The sequence below is a fragment of the Lytechinus variegatus genome, chromosome 17 (assembly GCF_018143015.1).
Source record: "Lytechinus variegatus isolate NC3 chromosome 17, Lvar_3.0, whole genome shotgun sequence".
Taxonomy (NCBI): domain Eukaryota; kingdom Metazoa; phylum Echinodermata; class Echinoidea; order Temnopleuroida; family Toxopneustidae; genus Lytechinus; species Lytechinus variegatus.
In genome coordinates this window covers 14,665,187-14,678,377 of record NC_054756.1, presented here as the reverse complement: position 1 = coordinate 14,678,377, position 13,191 = coordinate 14,665,187, and the positions used below count along the sequence as shown (strand labels likewise).

Here is a 13,191-nt window from a genome sequence, read left to right as displayed (position 1 = left end):
ATGCCTCGCATCGGTCTCTGAATTGACTGGAATTTGATGACGTCACTGTCTGTACGTACGAGAGGCGTGATTGGCTCTCCCACGTGAAGCTCCACTTGCATGCAAAACCTGTTGCGTGGGTACGTTTTCTCCACACTGTCACTGAATACTTCTATCACGAAATGAAAGAAAACCCAGAATTTTATCTAGATTTGGATTTTCAAATTGATGATTTTAAAGATGAAGAGAATGATGATGAAGTGAACAACACAGTGAGGTAGTTGGAGGTAAATAATGGGGGAACAATGCCGATGATTATGATGAAAATTCAACTTGCCTGACGATCACAAGTAAAGTCATGTACATGCCGATTCGCTACCAACTCATGCAGCTGCTGCTACAAGTGGTAGCTATACGTACACCGCGCGGGCCAAATTAAATCCATGAAAATGAATAACCACATCCAGAGAGAGTCTATCATAAGAAGGAAAATAATGATATAACTGTACTTACAAACAAGTGAGTAATCCGAATTAAACTGAAAGCAAATCAACTCAACGAATAGCAGCAGACGATATGCACCGACGATAAACTTCATGTGGCTGGGATAGATTGTCACTCGTTCTGTTAGATGTAATTTGTAACTCATTAATTTGACAAAATTACGAAACTCGGGGAATTATTTATATATATAAAAATATAGTAACATCTCTTATTATTTTTTGTATTACGATAAAACCTCTTTTGAAGGAAAACGTTGAGATAAACTAAAATTACTTTTAAACCCCCCCCCCCCCGGCCCCCCAACATGCGTAGCTTGTATGTCATTGCAAACAAACCATCGCAAACATGCACGTATTCCTTCCTTGCTGATTGAGAGCTGTGCAACACGTGCATAGATCTATTCTCTCAGTCTCAGCCAAGGCGAGCAAACAATATAATACGGCATGTGTTGTTGTGATGGTTTGTTTACGATCACATGCTACGCATGATGGGATGATCTTTTACATCTAATTTTAATTTACCTCAACGTTTTCCTTCAAAACAGGTTTTATCGTAATTCAAAAAATGAGAAGAGATGTTACTATATTTTTATATAGAATAATAATTCCCCGAGTTTCGTAAGTTTGTCAAATTAATGAGATAAAAGTTACATCTAACAGAACGAGTGACAATCTATCCAGCCGGAGGAAGTTTATCGTCAGTACATATGCCATATCGTCTGGTACTATTCGTTGAGTTGATTTGCCTTCAGGTTCGGATTATTCACTTGTTTGTAAGTACAGTTATATCATTATCCTTCTTATGATAGACTGTCTGGATGTGGTTATTCATGTTCAGCATGAATTCAATTTGGCCCGCGCGGTGTAGCTAGCACTTCCAGCAGCATGAATTGGTAGCGAATCGGTATGTACATAACATTACTTGTGATTGTGTTGCAAGTTGAATTTTCATCATCATCATCATCATCGGCGTAATTCCCCCAATTTACCTCCTACTACGTCACTGTGTTGTTTCACTTCATCATCATTCTCTTCATCTCAAAATCATCAATTTGAAAATCCAAATCTAGATAAAATTCTGGGTTTTCTTTCGATCATTTTGGGATCGAAGTATTCAGTGACAATGTGGAGAAAATGTACCCTTGCAACAGGTTTTGCATGCAAGTGGAGCTTCACGTGGGAGAACCAATCACGCCTCTCGTACAGACAGTGACGTCATAAAAAATCCCCAATTTCGCGGACGTAATTCTGCGTGTTTGAAGCATTCAGAGAGAGAACTTTAAACTATCAATTAACTGAGTTTCATCCGTCTCCATGATAAATGATGTACACCATCGTGTTCTCCTTATTTTCTCCTTTATTGTGATATATGATTCTCCAGTTTTACGATTTTCAATATATTTCTACTTTAAAACAAATCAGTAAAAATAAACTGATGAACAATGTGCTGAGAATATCAGATAAAGCAAAGCTTAACTGTTGAGAATGTGTTGATGGTTTATTTTTTTTTGTTGGAACCAAGAAAGAAACCGAATTCCGTGACGTGAATCCTGCGTCCAGATGAGCATGAATCTACATGTTAATGTATTTCCAAAACAACTGTAAACCCACAAACCAGTAAAAAGTGAAACGCAATACAATCAGGAACTTACTCTAACCTTTCTGAAAAAAGAAACAAGTGTATCCTTTCTTTCTTTTTCAACGGATTTCACAAAAATCGAAAATGCACATTTAATCTTGCTATATACCATGTTTACAAAGGCTATATACAGACTGATCAACAGTATCAATCCAACATATTCGATACTATAAGATTCTCATTATTCTTGAATAAAGTAATAAAATTTCATCTTGTTCTATACGAGGCATGTATAGCCTATATATATATTTATATATATACACATATATATATACACACACACACAAATATTTACATCTAAAAATAATGAGACTATTTTTTCCTACTACAAACATAATTATATGTAATCAAAATCCTTCTCACACTGTGATACATTACAGAGTAAAAACGCTGTTTAAGATTTTATACAACGCTGTTTACTATATAACTTACAGTATTTGTTTAACCATTTAAACAATCATGTTTAATTTATTGACGATTAGATATTGAAAATAAACTATGTTGCTGAAGATTTAAACAATTGTTTAAATTGTTTAAACAATTACTGAAAGGTTCATATAGTAAACAGGGTTGTATAATTTATTTTTACTGTGTAAGTTTGAAGCTAAAGGATTGCAATTAATTACTTATGTTAGGACCACTAGCGTACCTACGGGGGGCAGAGGGGGCAGTCTGCCCCCCCCCCACCCCTGACGAGCCACAAGTACCACCCATGTAAAGGACGTATCCCTGCCCCCCCCCCCCCCTGACGAGCTTGAAAGACTTTCTTTTTTTTTTTGCTTGTCAAATTTTTGCTCCCCCATGTGGAAAATTCTAGGTACGCCACTGGTTAGGACCTCGTGGAAATAAGCCATCTCGGCTTTCATGGTCTATCCTATAAAGGTATTCGTTTTATACTTCACATTATTCATGTACTTGTTATATTTTACCTCACAAATTAATCAAATAGGTTGTTAAAAGCTCGATAAATTAAGCCTCTTGTCCAAACAGTTAATATGAGTTCATAAAAGCGAAATACTCAGCTGGCAAGTATTGAATATATTGTAGTGCTTTGTAGCCTACAGTTCGAGTTTTCATTTTTCATATTCACCTTTGGCTCTGGTGTGGGTCTTTAGACTTCATGCAAAATATGCCGGAGTGGAAGTCGTTCGGAGTTGCCAGTGAATGGGTTTCTACCTAGTATAGAATTGATTTTTCGCACCCACGATTCAGAAAGCTGTCAAGATCATAAATAATGTATTGTCAAATGCCCTTCATGACAATTAGCAATAAAAAAAAATCTTCTCCGAAGCTTGGGTAATCAAATTGTTCATTTATAACGGGTGATTTCAAGTTCCGTGTTGACCGTTCTTGTGTTGGTGTATAACTGCACCGGACATAAAATGGAGATGGTCCTGAAAAGTCACTCACTAGTTGTTGAGATGTCAACATTGTGATCTGGATCAGTTTTACAAACTCAGAATAGGTTTTGGAGCTAGGGGAAGCAATCAACGCCAACACCGGATTTGAAATCACCCACTGTTTGATCTATGGCATTTCAAGAATTACGCAATGTAAGGTTACCTTCGACCATTTATCTTTGTTTCTAATTTCTGGCAAAAAAATCGAAAGGTGTTCGATATCACATGATTTGTCCCTGTGGCGTTATCTTATAACCTGGTGGGACTTTTTTGGTGTTAGCTTTGCGGGTTTTATCACCCCCCCCCCCCCATCACACACCTTGAAAGTCGGCCACCGATCGAGCGGAAAATTGACATGATAACTGAGTCAGATTTATACAAGGCTGCATGGTTAATATCTAAATTAGGGTTTTTTCATATGAATTAAGGCTGCATGGTTAATTATATAAATGATATTTTTATAGGAATTGATTATGCTACTTTATGCGTAAATTTTGCTTTTAGATCTAATTTCTTGTTATTATACATTGCTAACTGTTACAAATTAACAAAAATGGTTTGAAAATGAATGTCTTATGTATTTCACTGTTTAATCAATTTCTTATGCATCTCTGAGTTTTTCGACCTTTTGATTTTTCTTCGTTTTTCGCCAAATTGAGAGCAGAAACTTTTTTAAAGCATAATGATGCTCAAATCAATTAATTTCAGGTGATGAAGGTAAAAACAATCATATGAGAAAACTAATTTACATTTTGGACACAAAATCACGTTTTACATGTTTCAGGACAAATTTTGGTTTTGACACGGACCTACGTAATGTTGCGTAATTTTTCAGCCGCATACCCGGGCATCGTGGTCCCAAAAGATGCACGACAAAAGGTTAGCGAGCGGCGTGGTCGAAAAATTTCACTCACCGGCAGCGGAATGGTCGCGGAATATATGGGTGTTGGGGGGGGTGATTCCTCCGGCGATTAAGGGTTAATAAAACTCATAAAATGAACTAACATCTCTTCATGGTCTTAAACTACATGGAATGTCGAAATTCACAAAAGTTGTCATTGAATTGGCTGTGTTTTGAAAGATTCCAACATATGTTATGTCAAATAGTAGGTCGTCTGTCCATTGCATTAGAGGTTGGGGATCGCCGATATGGCCTAGTTTATATAAATTATCCTTGAAATCTATCCAATACCGGTTATCACCTGTGCCATCACATCTTATCTCCTCATCATTCCCTCCATTGAATTCAATATAAACACGGTCGAACACAGTTCTTAACATGTTCAATTTTCCTTGTTGACATATCCCTGCGTAAAGATGAGAGAAGAATGGTTATTTGGTATACATCTCGTTCAATATGCACTTGAATCATCCTAACAGGTTTGCAATTACGAACTGACTAAGCGGCAACCAAATCTCCATTTTACTTTTCGTTCTTGGCCTGACCAATAAGGTGAACCTTTTATACAGGGAGTCAGAATCCAATATCATTTAAACATTTTATGAGCATTATGCATCAGGAAATTGTGTTAGCTTCAGTTTTGTTCAAATCATATTTCGCTAATGCGATCCTTGCGCGCCTCTCATCTGGGCTACCAGAGACCTGCTTGTGTGAGACATGCCACCATGGACCCGGGGAGAGTGCACGAGAAACTTTGGTTTGGTTTGGTTTTATTTACCGTATAAAAAATCACAATAAAATACATTGCACAAGCTATGATATTAAATATAAATATATAAACATGCACATAAAAATATACTGATGGATCACTCTATTCAGAGCCATTGATATAACGGCTCTGTTCTTCCTAGAGGTCCAGTCAAGGTAACATGAGAAAAGATGATAGATTAATGATAACACGTACTTAAAATATTATTATTTAGTAAAAAAAATTATATAAATTTATATACACAAAAGCGGGTGCTAAACAAAATAATAATTAATTATAAGAGACAATTACAAAAGAAATCTCTTGAAGGGGAACTCCGGGCTGAAAACAATTATGCATAAATAAAAATAGAGTACAATTCAGCGCAAAATGCTGAAAATTTCTTCGAAATCTAATAACAAATAACGATTGGTCAAAGAGATTACATGTCCACTAAAATTTCCTACGGCTGTTCCAGTCCAAGGCGTAGGTCACACTCATCATATCTCTTCAAATTACCCAGGCATGTTGTTTTGAATCATTATCCAGCCAATTGGAACTTTGGATTTCATGCTACTCAGAAATTTCAAAAATCTCGTCTTGAATCTTGTTGCTGGATCCTGACCCATTTTCAAGGTGCCACATGACATAGGAAGAGTGACATTAATTGTGAGAAGGTACAGAGAATGAGCTTTACGATGATACATGTCTTTTTCGCCCAAAAAAGTTTTTCACAATTTGCGAGAGGAAACAGGGTAACAAACTTCCATTTTGAGACATCATTTCAGGCCTAAGATTTTCCTATCAAATTATTGCATTTGAAATAAATGACCATTTTAAAAGAGTAACATCTACTCTTCCAAATGATGCAATGAAAGTTAATTTAACTTGAAGATAAAGTGGTTGAATTCTTTGAGAAAGAAAGTCACACAGTTCACGAGATTGTGCAGCGAGGTGAATTCAGCCACGATAGGGTTAGAATAAATCTTGCTTATTTGCTCATTAGCATATAGGACTCTGCAGTCTGGCTGATCGCGACCACAGCAATGTAATTATTGTGTTTCGCTGATCACCCAGTCGGTAGGCTCACATCGTGTTATAATTATTAGTCCGAATACGCACGAAATAAAGTGGTCATTGCCCCTTGATTTTTTCCAATCATTCTCCATCTTTCTTTATATGACACTAAGAAATAAATTCATTTGATTGGTTGTTTGATATCGATCATCCAGCCCATTTATAATGTCGTCATCATTCATGCAATTTTGGATCTATAGGATTTTCTCATAGCACGCGCGTCAAGATCACGGAGATGCACAGACGATACATAAAAAACACACACAACTCTCGAATTTGCAGAGCGCGTGCATGCAACCATCAGCGGATGACACTCACACTGCACTTTTGCATCCAAATTTTAAAAAAAAGATCTAATTTTAGGCGTCATACAAAACAAATAATGAAATACTTCATGAGGTAAAAGATGAAATATTCAATTAAACGAGGCAAGGCCGAGTTGAATGGATTATTAGATCTTTCGCTTTCTGTGACGAGCCATGTGGACGTACGAGATTAAGGAATTTGGGAGCGCATGCTTCGTTGATTCAACAGGTCTAATAAACTGCAAAGTACTGCTTGTTACCAACTTTTGCATTACATTTAGTGTGTCCTGTTTTCAGACACTACATATCCGATAGGTAATTGATATTCTATTTCCAAAAAACTGTTTTTTCGGCTTTTTGCGCAAGAGTGCAAATGTTAAACCCACAGTCCCCCCACTGGTTCGTAGCGTGATACTACGCCTGATTCTCCGGCCGAGCATCGGCCCGCTTGCTATCACACTGGTATATGCTGTGGCCTGGTACGGATACGTCGACTTAAATCAAAAGTGTTTTCATCAATGTACGAACGTGATACTGAACGAGCGGTGTCACCACTTCCGATGAACTCGGACTAAGTTGCAGTCGCAGACAATCGAGAGCTTACTATTACTTCATTCAACGAGGCTTAGCCGAGTTTACCGAATATTTTCTGGTTATTCTTTTTTCTGCGAAACTTCTGGAATTAAATTACGAAAACATAAGTTATAATACAATTGTTCTTTATGTTTTTTGAAGTCTCCCACCTCTGTGGTCTGGTAATCAGTGAGCAAAACACAAAAGTAAGATAAACAAAATTTAAGAATTCTGTATCACAAAAATACCCTGGACAACCATGAGTACTGTAAATTTATGCATGTCATTTATTTAAAGATTTACTGTTACTGTAAATGAATATTGATAATTTTTTTCATATCAGGGCACTGTGTCAGAAAATCACTTATCACGCCACTTATTAAAATCCTGTCAAACCTTTCAAATCCGATATAAAATACCTGACCTTTTTTATTCTCAATAAGGAGTTTTCGCAAACACTACGCAGACGTTTCTGGAACGTTGAGAATGCAAAGTAGCCTTTGTCGAAAATTTGTGAATCAAAACAGCATTGTCGTCCTGGACTCGGGACAACGACGTATTTGCAATTTTCGTCAAATCTTACTAGGATCAGCTCTCCCGGTCCGCTAATTCCACAAAGACCTCTAAGCTGCCCATAGAGTACCGAAGTGTGACGTCGGTTGCCATGGTGTCACGGCGAGCTGGATCTAAACAGAGTCACAGCTGACGATCGTCTGAACACATTTGTATGACTTTGGCTCTTCTGAAAAATATGTTGCAAGCGATGGAATTCCGATAGCAGCCATTTTCTTTCAAGAGAAACACACATTCTGAGGGTTCATTTGTTTAGAACCAGGCTGCCATGACACCATGGCAACTCATGTCATCGCTTCGCTATTCTATCGTGATTTGACGGACATTTTCATTAGATTTACTTCGTTGTAGAAAATAACGTCCCGTTGCAATTGCGAAAGCTCGCTATTAATGAAATAAACACGGCACTGACATTGTATCAACCATACTCACCAAATACCACCATTGTATTCGATGGTCTGCAAGTCGTCTCCTTTGCTAGGATAATAAGGGTGCCTTGACCACGATGTGTGAATGCGACACGAGATCTAGAACTCTCAAGCTTTCGCAGTGGAAAAGTCCCCAAGTCAAAAATATGTCTAGAGCGTGTCATGCACTGATCTGTACACACAATGAATAAATAATGGGGCCGATCAAAGATTCCATACGGTGAAAGGTAACATTTACAAATCATCACGGCAATACAAAGTTTATGCCGTTTCTACCGCATGCCAGGTGAGACCTTAGCTTCCAAATATAATCAGTGGGCCTCATATCTTAGGCAACCTATAGACAAGCGATGGGTTTGGAATTCGTCCTTGCGAAGTTTTATAAACTGTAATCTTAAGGATGACCCCCTCCCCAGGGGAAAAAAACAAACTCTGCCATGTAGAGGGCCATGGACCCCGAAAAAATTTCATGGTTTCTTGTTCTTGGCCTGAGCCTTGAGGGTTTGGATCTTGACTACAAATCGATTACAATGTCATATAAAGTGAATTATTATTACAGTTCATCGAATCGATATTGCATCTAACGTGGATTATTGGTGGATCGCTAGCAATTAAATCCGTGGATCATATTCACCTCTCCAGCTAAACCATTACGCATGCGTTATCTGCATGCATAGCAAATCTGTCCAAAGACGATCCGGATTATCTTTATTTCGTTTGTTGACTCCTCCTACACAAACGGCAAACCATCTCGCTCACAATGTGAAGGACATTATACCCGTGTTCATGGTGGGCATTATGTTCTACTTTCCCCCGAAAGGGGATTAGATTTCAAATTCCGGGGGGGGCACTTCCATTGACGAGATAATACCAGGCGCGACCATGGGGTTTAGAAAGTACCCTATATACAAGTCATTCTCATATTATGAAAATGCATCCCTCAACAAGTATTGGCGTGTGTAATCCTACCCTTAACAAATATTGGAAATTTGACCGTAAACACGTAGCTCTCTTAACGAAAATTATTCATTTTTTTTTGTATTTGAAATAGTATTTTTTAAATCCCTTTTTACGCGTGGTCGCGCATGGTATCCACTCGTCAATAATGGAAGTGCCCCCCCCCCCCCGGCGGCTTCCTCGAGCTCTAGGAGGACCCAAATGTGGCTCTAGAAATTCGTCCTAAATCGGAAATGTCGCTGTTACCATAGTAGCACACTAACCGCAGATTGAACGTACGTTGCGGATGCAAAAGGTAAACAAATTCTTATGTCACACAATTTGCATTGCAGGACAGTTATTTACGACCAGCCCAAAAGTCTCTACCAAAATCAACTACCGTCGTAAAGGTAGGTTCGCGTTGTCCAGCGAAAAGTCGCTATTACCTTGTTTACACGTACGCTAGGCCTACCGCGGCTAGCGGGGCAGACCCCCGGGGGGGTTACTCAGTATATAGTGCATAGTGGGTATGTGCCGCGGAGGGGACCCCCATTTTTACACCCAAATTTCCGTTCCAAGGCATAGCATTTTTGTCTTATTGAGAAAAAAAACAAAGAAAGCCGCTCCAAGGCATAGCATTTTGTTCTTATCGAGAAAAAAGAAGAAAGAAATCCGTTCGAAAGCTTCGCATATTTTTCGTTACGCCGTTCCGGTCGCATCGATCTGCTGCAATTTTGGTGAAAAGCGGCCGCCGAGCGCTGTCAGACCATCGTCTCTGCGCGAGCGCACCCGGCGGAGGCCGCGCTAGCTGCATCATGCACGCCTGTCCGTTTCATAGGGGTGCATACTCACGTACTCACGCTGGCGATCCGTTCCAAGGACCCCCTTTTTCACAAAATTGTACTTCAGAAGCTCGTTCCGAGGACCCTCCTTTTCACAATAAGCCCGCTCCAAGGCCCCCGTTTTTTGTCTCGCCCGCGGCACACCCCTACTACTTTTTTGGTCGAGTGCCCCCCCCCCCCCGGGGGGCAGACCCGCCTCTTAGAGCAAACTGGGCCCGCAAATTATACTGCGTCGCGTTTACCTGCTGCCCTAGCTCGCAGATCAGACTCGGCTTGCCGGACAAAAACACTGATCCTTGGATGAAATTTCGCCCAAACCCACAATGCTCTGCTAGCCGGATTACGCGCGCCCAAGAATCGAAATTTAACTGAAAGTACAGCCATGCAGAAGCTTGTCTGTTATCTATTACTGTTTGAAACATTTCGGGAATATTATTTTTAAAGCCCGTCTATCATCACCCAAGCAGCCCACATGAACGTACTAGAGTTACTTCGGTTGATTCACAATGGTGCGCCATCTATCGGTACAGGCTAAATTTCTAGCTTCAGGGTCGACATCACGTGCAGGCGCACGCAGCGCACAGTGCTAGGTGTGACTGTGATGCTATATGGAAATGAAAACCATATGGCAGCAATAACCCAAAATGGTCTAAACTTCACAAAGGAATACGCAGGTATATTCTCTCCCACCTCCTGGACCCTTGTAAACAGCATATCCAGATCTAGACGAGCCACGTCGGCCAGCGCTGAGCAATATTGCGTGCATGCATGCATTTAAGTATTCGTGTGCGCAGATATCGACCTGTGCTTACATAGTGCAGAATTGCCGTGTCTGATCCGGCTTCGGGGCTGGCTTCAAACCCGACTATACAACGAACGACATTGTAAAACTTACATTCACAATAACGAGTACTTATACCAAAGGGACAATCGCATGATGCAATGTATCCTTGAGCAACGACTTCCTTTCCTCCATTTTGACAGGGACCTGTAATAATGATAAAATACAAATAACCCACGCGACAGAGGGCATTAGTAAGAATTATATGCACGAGGAACCGCTGAACAGTTTGAACACGTGCGATTGCGTCTGGTGACTGTTTGAAACTTAAAAAGTATGGGTAATATTAATTATGCTAATGCCCGAAATGATGTTATTTACAATGTTTAATAAATACTGATGTGGATCCTTTGTATCAATTTTGTTAAAACATCCTGATTTTGAAACTATGCTAGTCTCAGGTCAGCCATCGTCCGCAATGGATGACAGGCGCACTTTGCGGAAACCTGACCTGTATGCAACATACTTTCGAGTTTTCAAGAGTATACCACCGTTGTTCTCAACGTACGCCATAGCTATTATGGCTAAATAATATCATATAAAATGGCGAACGCCCTGCAGTAGCTTTCCAGCATGAACAGAGCGAACATTCCATTGGAATTCCACTGTTCTCTGACTAGCCGAAAGAAAGACTGTCAGAAGACTGCAGCTATCCTCAAAGTCAATAGAAAATACCACAAACTACGAGTAGGATGGCTAGTGCGCGAAGCCAAGAGAATACACAGCTAGCACAGGCCGGCGAGATAACACAACATTACAGTAAAAATGTGATAAAATAAATGAACTTTCCAAAATGAAATAAGAAACGAAGAATCAATAAAAACAGATATACCTTGCTCGGTGCAAGCGACTGCTGCCGAATCGATATTAACATTGAATCCAGCGAGAAGTCTCCCCACTGTCGAGGACGGACTGATTTGAACTTGGAGTGTTTTTCTTCCCGATGGGCAGATGACACGCAAATTAGACTCATCTGCTTCTGAAAAGATAGGCAAAAATAGGGGTATATTCCCTTGCGACAAATCTTTACTGTTTCAACAACAAAAAAAATAACAGGCCTATGCTGCAAAACTACGGTGTTACACCAGTCTGGAATCTATTATATGACCACACCAGAGAAGTGTTAAAAACAACACCCGTTTGGTTTTGGACTTATTCTCGACAAAATACCAGTTGGTGTTAAAATAACATCGATTTAATTTCAAAGCGGTGTTGTTTCAACACTTCTCTGGTGTGGCCTATATTCCGGACTGGTATTAAAGTAACACCGCAGTTTTTGCAGTGTACACTCTTCATTCTACATTTGCCCTTTCCTATGTCATTTCGAAATCTAGAATGAAAGAAGAAGAAGTATGTATTGAATTCTGTTTCATCTCTTACCCCTCCTCTTGTGGGGGGGGGGCTCCCTCCAGAATACGACTCTCATTACCGCCTTTGATCTATAAAAAACCTATTTTGTAAAAAAAAAACCCACCTCTATCATCAACTCGCTTTAAACATGTATATGTATCTACAACGCTTTATATCGTCTGTAAAGGCTCTACATATATATAAATCCAATTATTAACGCTGTTTTTACCGTCATTAACATATAACTTTTTTAGGCTTGCATCAATTCGGTAATATTTTGAGATTATATAGCTTTATGTGACTTATCACTGCAAGCAAAAGACAGAACATTTACATCTCCGGACAGGCTTGTCTCGGTACTAGCAAATACATCGTCACAATGGTTGGTGAGAAGATCGTCGGATAATTCTGTCACATTGCCCTCATTAATAGCCAGAGCTTATTCATACTGATTATGAAGTCTCAAATTGTTTTATTACAGCGGTGCACCCCTGGGTCTCCAGAAAATTGTTATATTATAAAAGAAACTTTCATTTGATGATGGAATCCAAATGTTGTTCTACTCATTTGATCATGGATCCAACGAGTATCCATGATTTGATATTTGACCTTTGCCTAGTGACCTGAATTTTATTCGTCCATTTTTGTTATTTAATATGTCATAATGATATGAAAATTTTATAGAACAGTGACTTTTACTTTCTACAAATTTCAAAATATTCACTTTGTTTGATTTTTATACAAAGTGGTAAGAATTCATTGACCCTAACTGAGATTAAACCTTGATCATGTGATCGGCAACGAATGTAAGATTGCCAGTGATGTTCCAAGAAATAGGCCTGCATATTCTAAAAAATTATGATGGCATTTCGAAAACTTAATCGTGGATAAGATTGCATTATTGATACCCTAACTTGGACAAAGATCACTGATCTATGGTCTTTGACCTTGGTCATTAGACCTGAAACTCGTGCAAGATCATCAGCGATGCTTGATAAACCTTCAAGATGTCCAGGTTTGATTAAGTTAGACCCAAGGTTGTGACACTAAAATTAATTATGACAAGCTTGAAAACAAGGTTATGCGACCGAAGTAA

The 13,191-nt window shown here is 39.2% G+C and overlaps 1 long non-coding RNA gene across 1 annotated transcript; it reads right to left on the bottom strand.

The window, feature by feature from the left end:
• Positions 1-3,570: 3,570 nt before the first annotated feature.
• On the bottom strand, positions 3,571-11,718 carry LOC121431061. Its single transcript, XR_005972096.1, has 4 exons — positions 11,578-11,718; positions 10,800-10,892; positions 8,131-8,298; positions 3,571-4,828 (listed from the first exon to the last, which is right to left on the bottom strand). It is a non-coding gene; the product is annotated as an uncharacterized LOC121431061 (long non-coding RNA).
• Between the last annotated feature and the right edge of the window lie 1,473 nt (positions 11,719-13,191).